Genomic DNA, 12,024 nt, shown 5'->3' with positions numbered 1-12,024 from the left:
GTCTTGTCGTCAGCACATTGTTTGAAGAAGTGCCATGCCAGGGAACTCCTTGAAGCTGCCTTTGGGGTGCTCGGTCCCAGATGGCGGCGGTCAGTAGCAGGCGGAGTCTCTTGGCGGCGGGTGTTCTGCTTTTGCCCACTGCTCCCTCTTTTGCTACGCTGTTGGCTCGGTCTCACCACTGCCTCTTCCTCCGAACTGTGAAAGTCAGTGGCACGACCTTCATTCCATGTGGGGTCTAGGACCTCATCGTCCCCTGCATCGTCTTCCACCCAGTCTTGATCCCTGACCTCCTGTTCAGTCTGCACACTGCAGAAAGACGCAGCAGTTGGCACCTGTGTTTCGTCATCATCAGAGACATGCTGAGGTGGTATTCCCATGTCCTCATCATCAGGAAACATAAGTGGTTGTGCGTCAGTGCATTCTATGTCTTTCACCGCTGGGGAAGGGCTAGGTGGATGCCCTTGGGAAACCCTGCCAGCGGAGTCTTCAAACAGCATAAGAGACTGCTGCATAACTTGAGGCTGAGACAGTTTCCCTGGTATGCATGGGGGTGATGTGACAGACTGATGGGGTTGGTTTTCAGGCGCCATCTGTGCGCTTTCTGCAGAAGACTGGGTGGGAGATAATGTGAACGTGCTGGATCCACTGTCGGCCACCCAATTGACTAATGCCTGTACCTGCTCAGGCCTTACCATCCTTAGAACGGCATTGGGCCCCACCATATATCGCTGTAAATTCTGGCGGCTACTGGGACCTGAGGTAGTTGGTACACTAGGACGTGTGGATGTGGCAGAACGGCCACGTCCTCTCCCAGCACCAGAGGGTCCACTAACACCACCACGACCATGTCCACGTCCGCGTCCCTTACTAGATGTTTTTCTCATTGTTATGGTTCACCACAACAACAAATATATTATTTGGCCCAATGTATTGTATTCAAATTCAGCGGGATATAAATTTGAGGCCTAGTATTTAGGCGCTGGGTGACCGGTATGGATTTAGTGACAGAATTAGACTTGGAAATGCACAGAAGCGTGTGTGTGAAGTTATTCTGAATGACCCTATGTGCACCTTGAATATTATATACCCTTTTTGGGATAGATTTCAAATAGCTCTGATATAGCAGGAACCACTAAATTATGAAATTGCTAAATTGGGAATTGTATTTCAACCCAGAACAAAAAATGTGCTTTGACGGACACTAAATATCTTGCCCAGCAACAACAGTACAGCGGTAACGAGAGATTTAGCAGGATATAAATTTGAGGCCTAGTATTTAGGCGCTGGGTGACAGGTATGGGTTTAGTGACAGAATTAGACTTGGAAATACACAGTAGCGGGTGTGTGTGAAGTTATTCTGAATGACCCAATGTGCACCTTGAATATTATATACCCTTTTAGGGATAGATTTCAAATAGCTCTGATATAGCAGAAACCACTAAATTATGAAATTGCTAAATTGGGAATTGTATTTCAACCCAGAACAAAAAATGTGCTTTGACGGACACTAAATATCTTGCCCAGCAACAACAGTACAGCGGTAACGAGAGATTTAGCAGGATATAAATTTGAGGCCTAGTATTTAGGCGCTGGGTGACAGGTATGGGTTTAGTGACAGAATTAGACTTGGAAATACACAGTAGCGGGTGTGTGTGAAGTTATTCTGAATGACCCAATGTGCACCTTGAATATTATATACCCTTTTAGGGATAGATTTCAAATAGCTCTGATATAGCAGAAACCACTAAATTATGAAATTGCTAAATTGGGAATTGTATTTCAACCCAGAACAAAAAATGTGCTTTGACGGACACTAAATATCTTGCCCAGCAACAACAGTACAGCGGTAACGAGAGATTTAGCAGGATATAAATTTGAGGCCTAGTATTTAGGCGCTGGGTGACAGGTATGGGTTTAGTGACAGAATTAGACTTGAAAATACACAGTAGCGGGTGTGTGTGAAGTTATTCTGAATGACCCAATGTGCACCTTGAATATTATATACCCTTTTAGGGATAGATTTCAAATAGCTCTGATATAGCAGAAACCACTAAATTATGAAATTGCTAAATTGGGAATTGTACTTCAACCCAGAACAAAAAATGTGCTTTGACGGACACTAAATAACTTTCCCAGCTACAACAGGACAGCGGTAACGAGAGATTTAGCGGGATATAAATTTGAGGCCTAGTATTTAGGCGCTGGGTGACAGGTATGGGTTTAGTGACAGAATTAGACTTGGAAATACACAGTAGCGGGTGTGTGTGAAGTTATTCTGAATGACCCTATGTGCACCTTCAATATGATCTACCCTTTTAGGGATAGATTTCAAATAGCTCTGATATAGCAGAAACCACTAAATTATGAAATTGCTAAATTGGGAATTGTATTTCAACCCAGAAGAAAAAATGTGCTTTGACGGACACTAAATAACTTTCCCAGCTACAACAGGACAGCGGTAACGAGAGATTTAGCAGGATATAAATTTGAGGCCTAGTATTTAGGCGCTGGGTGACAGGTATGGGTTTAGTGACAGAATTAGACTTGAAAATACACAGTAGCGGGTGTGTGTGAAGTTATTCTGAATGACCCAATGTGCACCTTGAATATTATATACCCTTTTAGGGATAGATTTCAAATAGCTCTGATATAGCAGAAACCACTAAATTATGAAATTGCTAAATTGGGAATTGTACTTCAACCCAGAACAAAAAATGTGCTTTGACGGACACTAAATATCTTTCCAAGCAACAACAGTACAGCGGTAACGAGAGATTTAGCAGGATATAAATTTGAGGCCTAGTATTTAGGCGCTGGGTGACAGGTATGGGTTTAGTGACAGAATTAGACTTGGAAATACACAGTAGCGGGTGTGTGTGAAGTTATTCTGAATGACCCAATGTGCACCTTGAATATTATATACCCTTTTAGGGATAGATTTCAAATAGCTCTGATATAGCAGAAACCACTAAATTATGAAATTGCTAAATTGGGAATTGTACTTCAACCCAGAACAAAAAATGTGCTTTGACGGACACTAAATAACTTTCCCAGCTACAACAGGACAGCGGTAACGAGAGATTTAGCGGATATAAATTTGAGGCCTAGTATTTAGGCGCTGGGTGACAGGTATGGGTTTAGTGACAGAATTAGACTTGGAAATACACAGTAGCGGGTGTGTGTGAAGTTATTCTGAATGACCCTATGTGCACCTTGAATATTATATACCCTTTTAGGGATAGATTTCAAATAGCTCTGATATAGCAGAAACCACTAAATTATGAAATTGCTAAATTGGGAATTGTACTTTCAACCCAGAACAAAAAATGTGCTTTGACGGACACTAAATAACTTTCCCAGCTACAACAGGACAGCGGTAACGAGAGATTTAGCAGGATATAAATTTGAGGCCTAGTATTTAGGCGCTGGGTGACAGGTATGGGTTTAGTGACAGAATTAGACTTGAAAATACACAGTAGCGGGTGTGTGTGAAGTTATTCTGAATGACCCAATGTGCACCTTGAATATTATATACCCTTTTAGGGATAGATTTCAAATAGCTCTGATATAGCAGAAACCACTAAATTATGAAATTGCTAAATTGGGAATTGTACTTCAACCCAGAACAAAAAATGTGCTTTGACGGACACTAAATAACTTTCCCAGCTACAACAGGACAGCGGTAACGAGAGATTTAGCGGGATATAAATTTGAGGCCTAGTATTTAGGCGCTGGGTGACCGGTATGGATTTAGTGACAGAATTAGACTGGGATATGGCCAAAAAATAACCACACTATTGCTGGTTAAATGCACTTGGTGACGGGCGCAGCTTGCCCCTGATGTAGTATATGGCCAAAAAATGAACAGACTATTGCTGGTTAAATGCACTTGGTGTCACAGCTTGACCAACCACACTACTGAGGGTTAAATGCACTTGGTGACGGGCGCAGCTTGCCCCTGATGTAGTATATGGCCAAAAAATAAACAGACTATTGCTGGTTAAATGCACTTGGTGTGACAGCTTCACCCTGATGTAGGCTTTAGCCAGAAAACAACCACACCATTGAGGGTTAAATGCACTTGGTGACAGGCGCAGCTTGCCCCTGATTTTGTATATGGCCAAAAAATGAACAGACTATTGCTGGTTAAATGCACTTGGTGTGACAGCTTCACCCTGATGTAGGCTTTAGCCAAAAAACAACCACACCATTGAGGGTTAAATGCACTTGGTGACAGGCGCAGCTTGCCCCTGATTTTGTATATGGCCAAAAAATGAACAGACTATTGCTGGTTAAATGCACTTGGTGTGACAGCTTCACCCTGATGTAGGCTTTAGCCAAAAAACAACCACACCATTGAGGGTTAAATGCACTTGGTGACAGGCGCAGCTTGCCCCTGATTTTGTATATGGCCAAAAAATGAACAGACTATTGCTGGTTAAATGCACTTGGTGTGACAGCTTCACCCTGATGTAGGCTTTAGCCAAAAAACAACCACACCATTGAGGGTTAAATGCACTTGGTGACAGGCGCAGCTTGCCCCTGATTTTGTATATGGCCAAAAAATGAACAGACTATTGCTGGTTAAATGCACTTGGTGTGACAGCTTCACCCTGATGTAGGCTTTAGCCAAAAAACAACCACACCATTGAGGGTTAAATGCACTTGGTCGCAGCTTGTGCTGGCGCACCACAAGACACAAAATGGCCGCCGATCACCCCAGAAAAATGTGACTGACAAACGGTCTGGGCAGCCTAAAAACAGTGAGCAATTGAGGATCAGCAGCTCAATGATCCACAGCTGCAGATCGATCAGTTAATCAAGTCCTTTGGAGGAGTTAATCTGCCTAATCTCGCCCTACTGTCGCAGCCGCAACCTCTCCCTACGCTAATCAGAGCAGAGTGACGGGCGGCGCTATGTGACTCCAGCTTAAATAGAGGCTGGGTCACATGGTGCTCTGGCCAATCACAGCCATGCCAATAGTAGGCATGGCTGTGATGGCCTCTTGGGGCAAGTAGTATGACGCTTGTTGATTGGCTGCTTTGCAGCCTTTCAAAAAGCGCCAAGAAAGCGTCACAAAAGCGCCAAGAAAGCGACGAACACCGAACCCGAACCCGGACTTTTACGAAAATGTCCGGGTTCGGGTCCGTGTCACGGACACCCCAAAATTCGGTACGAACCCGAACTATACAGTTCGAGTTCGCTCATCCCTACAAATGAGGAATCACATGTGTAATATCCTTTGATGGAAAACCTTTTACCAGTGTGTGGGTGTGTGATAAAGTTGCCCTTAATCACACTTGAACATTGAGCACAATGTAAACACGGGAAAGTACCATATTTAGAATTTTGTAGAAATCTCTGTTTGGGCACTTTAACTAATGGTCCGATGTCGGCACGGATTAAGTGGTCCCTAATGTTTTGAGATCTTTTGTAACAAGTAAGTGGAGGAGACTGGAACTCCTGTATTTCGGGGTATGCTTGGGATAATATAGACCGCTGTTTTCTGATTGTTTGTTGGATTTTTGGAGCTAGGGGATGATAAGTTAAGATACACGGCATACGTTGTAATGGAGTCTTATTTTGTAAGGTTATGTTTTTTGATATTGGTAATTTATTGGTGATCAAATGTTCAGGGTAGCCTCTTTGTCTAAATTTAGATTTCATTTCTTGTTGTCTCTGATGCAATCTAGATGGATCTGAAACTATTCTATCTATCCGTACTGCTGTACAGAAGTTAGAGTGGAAGTGGTAGAAAGTAAATGCGCTGTGGCTTCAATACCTTTATCATGTTCAATGGACGTATACAAACTATTGACGTCCATGGTCAAGAGGATTGTATCTGATTCTGGTTGTATCTGTTTTATTTTTTAAATGAAATTGTTAGTGTCTAATAGAAATGATCGTGATGTCTTGATAAGTGGAGTGAGTATACGGTCTAAATAGATAGAAAGAGGAGATAAATGGATTCCGTAGAGGCTACAATTGGTCTCCCAGGAGGATTCTGTAAGTTCTTATGAATCTTGGGCAAGACATAAAAGACTGGTGTTATTGGATGTTGTTTAGTTAGGAAACTTATAGTGTTAGTATCTATTATGCCTTGTTCTTGGTAGTGCAGTAGAGTGGACCAATTTTTTTTTGCTATTATTGGTGTTGGGTTAGACGGTAATGGCACATAGGTGGTAAGATCACTCAATTGGTTTTCCACTTCATTAATGTACATAGATTTATTCATAACCACTATTGCACCCCCTTTGTCTGCCGGTTTAATAATGATCTCCTGGTTGGTCTGTAATTCAGTAATGGCCCTTTGTTCTTCAATTGGGAGGTTATTGGTATGTTTAAATTTACCAATTAGTTGGGATTTAATAATCTGTTGGATAGATTGGTGTGTAAAGGAGATATAGGTCTCCACTGGGTGATAAGTTCTGGGAGGCATGAATGTGCTTTTAAGTCTCAAATCTAAACTTTTTAGTGATTGGGTAGAGAAAGAGTCTGTCTGGCTAAAGTGTGCCTTTAATCTTATATTGCGAAAAAATCGCTGTAGTTCTAATTCCAAATGAAATGTGTCGAGTGGAGTAGTAGGACAAAAAGTCAATCCCTTTTTGTAAAACTGAGATATGTGCTGGAGACAAGTTCATGGAGGAAATATTGATAACTAAGTTCTCAACGTTACCTGAGAGCGAGTCTGTATTCTGTTGTCGGTGTCGGTTCCTCTTGCCCCTCCGCGTCCATTTCGGTTGTACCGTTGACGTGTCCGTCCTCGTTCTAAAAAAGGTTGGGAGCTATATTGATTGTAGGATCACTTTACACCTAACATGTGTAAGGCTGGCACGGCACACCTTATAAAATAGTGGCGGCTGGGGACTGCGTAACGAGGGACGGCCGCTGACATTAGGTTGCGGAAGGCATCAGTGTCCACAAGCCTAAATGGCAACATTTCCAGGGACAGTAATTTGGAAAGCTGCGCATTTAGTGCTATGGCCTGTGGGTGGCTGGGTATTTGCGCTTGCGTTCAAATGCCTGGGATAATGACATTTGGGAGCTGCACTGGGGAAGTGGTTGTGGTCACTGATGGTGCTTCTGAAGGTCCAGGTGCTGGGCGAGAGGCATCCGGGCCTGCGTCTTGGACAGTGTATTGGCGAGCACGTAACACAGGGGAAGAGGAGGCAGTGGTGTGACCTGCAGACACAGATTGTGGACCCAGGCGTTCGGCCCACCTATTAGGGTGCTTTGATGCCATGTGGCGGATCATGCTGGTGGTGGTGAGGTTGCTAGTGTTCACGCCCCGGCTCACTTTCGTGTGGCACAGGTTGCAAACTACTATTCTTTTGTCGTTCGTAGTTTCCTTAAAAAAGCGCCATACTGCAGAACACCTACCCCTTGGCAAGGGAGATTTACGCAAGATGGTGCTCCATGGAACAGTTGCGGGCCTGTTTGGTGGTGCTCGCCTTCTACCATTTGCCACCCCACTGCCTCTTCCAGCCTCTTCCGGTGCTGGAGATCCCTCCCCCTCTGTACAGTTCTTCTTGCACTGCTTGTTGCCACCTTCCCAGGTTGGGTCAGTGACCTCGTCGTCCAGCACCTCCTCTGCCACTTCCTCACTCTAATCATCCTCCTGATTTGTAGACCTAACCACAACCTCAGTGATTGACAATTGTGTGTCATCCTTTTCCTCAACCTCTTGAGACAGTAATTGCGGTTGAGTCATTGGCATCTGTGTCTCATCATCATCCACCTTATTAAACACTAATTGCCTTTCCCCAGCATCATGTTCTTGTGACTCTGGATGTTCAAGAGGTTTGGAATCGGGGCACAAGATCTCAGGTCCCTCTTCAAGCGTGTTTGGCGAGAGGGCCAAATTAATGGTGATGAAAAGAGGTCCTCGGAATATCCGAGTGTGGGATCACTTGTTTGGCCAGACTGTAAATGGTTGGAGGAAGGAGGATCAGGGTGAGGATTGTGTGACCAGACTCCGGGCTACTGAGACTGGGCTTGGTGGAAGACAGGGTGGTGCTTAACCGACTGGAAGCACTTTCTGCTGCAATCCAACCGACCACCTGCTCGCACTGGGCTGACTTCAAGAGTGGTGTCCTGCGCTGCCCTGCAAACTGGGACACAGGGCCGGACTGGGGGTAAAAACCAGCCCTGGAAAAAGTTGCATACCAGCCCCACAGCATTGCGTCATTATTTACTTGTTTATAAAAGGGAAAGCGTTCATTTTAAAACATGTCTAAACACGAATATGAACTTTGCCCCATGATAGCTCTGTTGTAGAACCCCTATTGTTCATATTATCACCGTAGACCAGCTTTTCCCAACCAGGATGCCTCCAGCTGTTGCAAAACTACAACTCTCAGCATGCCCACACAGCGTTTGGCTGTCAGGGCATGCTGGGAGATGTAGTTTTGCAACAGCTGGAGGCATCCTGGTAGGGAAACACTACAGTAGACCATTATCCATGGGTCAGACTCAGAACTAAGAATAATCAAAGAACTTTAAAGAATGTAAGACACCGTTTCAAACTCTTACTTTATTTTGGGGCTGGGGGTCGCATCTGCTTTAATAATGACAGCGGGGCCCGTGCAGTGACTATTCTACTACACGGGCCCCGCTCACTGTATAATCATATCTCTAATAGTAAATTGTTATGTACATAATCGCATAATGAGCGCAGTGTATTACTTACAACTACAAGCGATCGCTGCTCAGTGCAGAGAGGAGGGAGGAGGCAGGCCGGGAGGACAGGCGCTGGCAGCGTGAGTCATACATCATGCGCCCACGCCGCCTGCTTCATTCATAAAGTGGGCGGCGCAGGCGCATGACTAACGCTGCCAGCGCCTGTCCTCCCGGCCTGCCTTCTCCCTCCTCTCTGCACTGAGCGGCGATCGCTTGTAGTTGTAAGTAATACACAGCGCTCATTATGCGATTATATGCATAACAATTTACTATTAGAGATACGATTATACAGTGAGCTGGGGGCCCGTGTAGTAGAATACAGTCACTGGACGGGCCCCGCTGTCATTATAAAAGCAGATGCCAGCCCCCAGCCCCTCCTCCCTCACAGCTGATACACCTGCCGCGCGGCATCGTGGCGGGTGTATCATTGAAAACTCGGCAAAATCAGCAGCATTCGCCGTATAAGACACACTGCTATTTTCCCCCCACTTTTGGGGGGGGGAAAGTGCGTCTTATACGGCGAAAAATACGGTATATGGGGGCACAGAGGAGGAAAATTTTAATAAATGGCGTATGACAGACTTGTATGACTTTAAAGGGGTTTTCCAGTAATTAAAAATGTATCCCCTATCCACAGGATGGGAGGGACTCCCCCGGGCCCCAGCGATCTCCAGAATGGGGCCCGTATTTGTCTTGGCAGACAGTGTGGACCACTCAGCGCTGTTCGCTATAGCCGGCGATTCGCTTAGCGACCGTCACTGCCAAGACAAATACAACTTGGAAGATGGGGGAAGGGTGAGCTCGGCCTCATTCTGCATGTCGACCCCCTGTGATCAAATACTTATTATCCCCTATCCTGTGGATAGGTAATACGTATGTTTTTAACCACTTCAGCCCCGCTAGGTGAAACCCCCTTCATGACCAGAGCACTTTTTACACTTCGGCACTACACTACTTTCACCGTTTATCGCTCGGTCATGCAACTTACCACCCAAATGAATTTTACCTCCTTTTCTTCTGACTAATAGAGCTTTCATTTGGTGGTATTTCATTGCTGCTGGCATTTTTACTTTTTTTGTTATTAATCAAAATGTAACGATTTTTTTGCCAAAAAATGACATTTTTCACTTTCAGCTGTAAAATTTTTCTTTTGATAAAAAAAAAAAAATGTCTGGGCAAAAAAAAAAATGGTTTGGGTAAAAGTTATAGCGTTTACAAACTATGGTACAAAAATTTGAATTTCCGCTTTTTGAAGCAGCTCTGACTTTCTGAGCACCTGTCATGATTCCTGAGGTTCTACAATGCCCAGACAGTAGAAAAACCCCACAAATGACCCCATTTCGGAAAGTAGACACCCTAAGGCAGTGGTGGGGAACCTATGGCACGGGTGCCAGAGGCGGCACTCAGAGCCCTCTCTGTGGGCACCCGCACTAAGGCATATGGTGTACCAATATGCCTTAGACTTTTCCTGCCATTCATCAGCGCAGGGCGCACTATGTCTAAAAAATGTCTGAATGGAGCCTTACAGGGGGGTTGATCAATGACAGGGGGGTGATCACCCATATAGACTCCCTGATCACCCCCCTGTCATTGATCACCCCCCTGGTAAGGCTCCATTCAGACGTCCGTATGATTTTTACGGATCCATGGATCGGATCCGCAAAACACATGCGGACGTCTGAATGGAGCCTTACAGGGGGGTGATCAATGACAGGGGGGTGATCACCCATATAGACTCCCTGATCACCTCCATCATTGATCACCCCCCTGTAAGGCTCCATTCAGACGTCCGCATGTGTTTTGCGGATCCGATCCATGTATCCGTAAAAATCATACGGACGTCTGAATGGAGCCTTACAGGGGGGTGATCAATGACAGGGGGGTGATCACCCATATAGACTTCCTGATCACCCCCCTGTCATTGATCACCCCCCTGGTAAGGCTCCGTTCAGACGTCCGTATGATTTTTACGGATCCATGGATCGGATCCGCAAAACACATGCGGACGTCTGAATGGAGCCTTACAGGGGGGTGATCAATGACAGGGGGTGATCAGGGAGTGTATATGGGATGATCACCCCCCTGTAAGGCTCCATTCAGACGTCCGCATGTGTTTTGCGGATCCGATCCATGTATCCATGGATCCGTAAAATCATACGGACGTCTGAATGGAGCCTTACAGGGGGGTGATCAATGACAGGGGGGTGATCAATGACAGGGGGTGATCAGGGAATCTATATGGGTGATCACCCGCCTGTCATTGATCACTCCCCTGTAAGGCTCCATTCAGACGTCCGCATGTGTTTTGCGGATCCGATCCATGTATCCATGGATCCGTAAAAATCATACGGACATCTGAACGGAGCCTGACAGGGGGGTGATCAATGACAGGGGGGGTGATCAATGACAGGGGGGGTGATCAGGGAGTTTATATGGGGTGATCAGGGGTTTAAAAGGGGTTAATAAGTGACGGGGGGGGGGTGTAGTGTAGTGTGGTGTTTGGTGCGACTTTACTGACCTACCTGTGTCCTCTGGTGGTGGATCCTAACAAAAGGGACCACCAGAGGACCAGGTAGCAGGTATATTAGATGCTGTTATCAAAACAGCGTCTAATATACCTGTTAGGGGTTAAAAAAAATCACATCTCCAGCCTGCCAGCGAGCGATCGCCGCTGGCAGGCTGGAGATCCACTCGCTTACCTTCTGTTCCTGTGAGCGCGCGCGCCTGCGTGCGTGCGTTCACAGGAAATCTCGGGTATCGCGAGATGACGCGCCGATGCGTCCAGGAGGAACAAATCAACCACCTCCCGGATGCATCGGCGCGTTAGGCGGTTGGGAGGTGGTTAATAACTTGATAAACGCCCCCTACGGTACTATCAATATCATTGATTCACCCACGGGCCCGCCACGGCCATTTACCTTGTGACTTTTTATTTTTTTCTCGGATTCCTCCTCCAGGCTCCAGTCCAGAGGCTCCAGTCGACCTCCACACTACTTTACTGGCACAGTGGCCCTGGCAGGTGGCAGAGTGGCAGTGGCTTAGCCTTCCCAGCGGCCAGCCTGAGCCTGCCTCTGCTGCTGTCTGCTGAAATTCTTGGGGTGCTGCTGCAGGATTGGTGGCAGTGCCAGTGGCACTTTACTTGACAGTGGCACTTGGAAGAGTGGACAACTGGGCACTGCACTGCCACTAACAGCAGGTCAGTCTCACTCTCTCTCTCTGACTGCTGCCCAGGGCGCCAGGCTGAACTTTACTTGACATCACAGTAGACACAGACAGACTCCAGTCCTCCTAGCACCTCCCCCAGATGAGGCGCCAATTTCCAAATTATGATTAATAAGATGACTG

Source organism: Bufo gargarizans, chromosome 3 (genome assembly GCF_014858855.1).
Source record: "Bufo gargarizans isolate SCDJY-AF-19 chromosome 3, ASM1485885v1, whole genome shotgun sequence".
Taxonomy (NCBI): Eukaryota; Metazoa; Chordata; class Amphibia; order Anura; family Bufonidae; genus Bufo; species Bufo gargarizans.
Note: the sequence above shows the minus strand (reverse complement) of the source record.